This window comes from Pyxicephalus adspersus, chromosome 1 (assembly GCF_032062135.1).
Source record: "Pyxicephalus adspersus chromosome 1, UCB_Pads_2.0, whole genome shotgun sequence".
NCBI classification, from domain to species: Eukaryota; Metazoa; Chordata; class Amphibia; order Anura; family Pyxicephalidae; genus Pyxicephalus; species Pyxicephalus adspersus.
In genome coordinates, this window is record NC_092858.1 from 116,685,827 (window position 1) to 116,686,369 (window position 543).

Below are 543 nucleotides of genomic sequence, written 5' to 3' on the forward strand. Positions count from 1 at the left end.
TCGTGTTATACACCCAGTATTGTACTGTTCCTTCTGCCTGTCAGATCTCGCTATTGTGCGAGAACTGAGAGGCAGAAGAAACAGTACAGTACTAGTTCTAAGGAATGAATGGGCGCGTTCCTTCTTAATGAATGGGCGTGTTCTAGTGGAGAGCCAATCCAGGCTCACGTCCTCCTGTGCAGGCTCGAGTTCTCCTGTGCAGCTTGCATAGGAGGACTCGCGTGGACTCGACCACGCCGGACGTGAAGCAAGCTGCAGGTAGGTACCCGGTGTAAAAGACAACCCCCGACTTTGGCACAGATTTTTCGGGGTTAAAAAGTTGTCTTATACGCCGGAAAATACGGTATTTATTTAAATATACATGTTTGGTAAATGTTAAGAGGAATTTAAAACAAATGTCATATTTTATGAAATATGTAGGGTGAATAATACAGTAAGCACCATTTCCCAATTAAAGAACAGATATTATGTCAGCACCTGTTTTTGTAGGTACAAGGGTAAGTGAACAAAGAAATACAGTTATAGAGATATTGAAAATTGCAA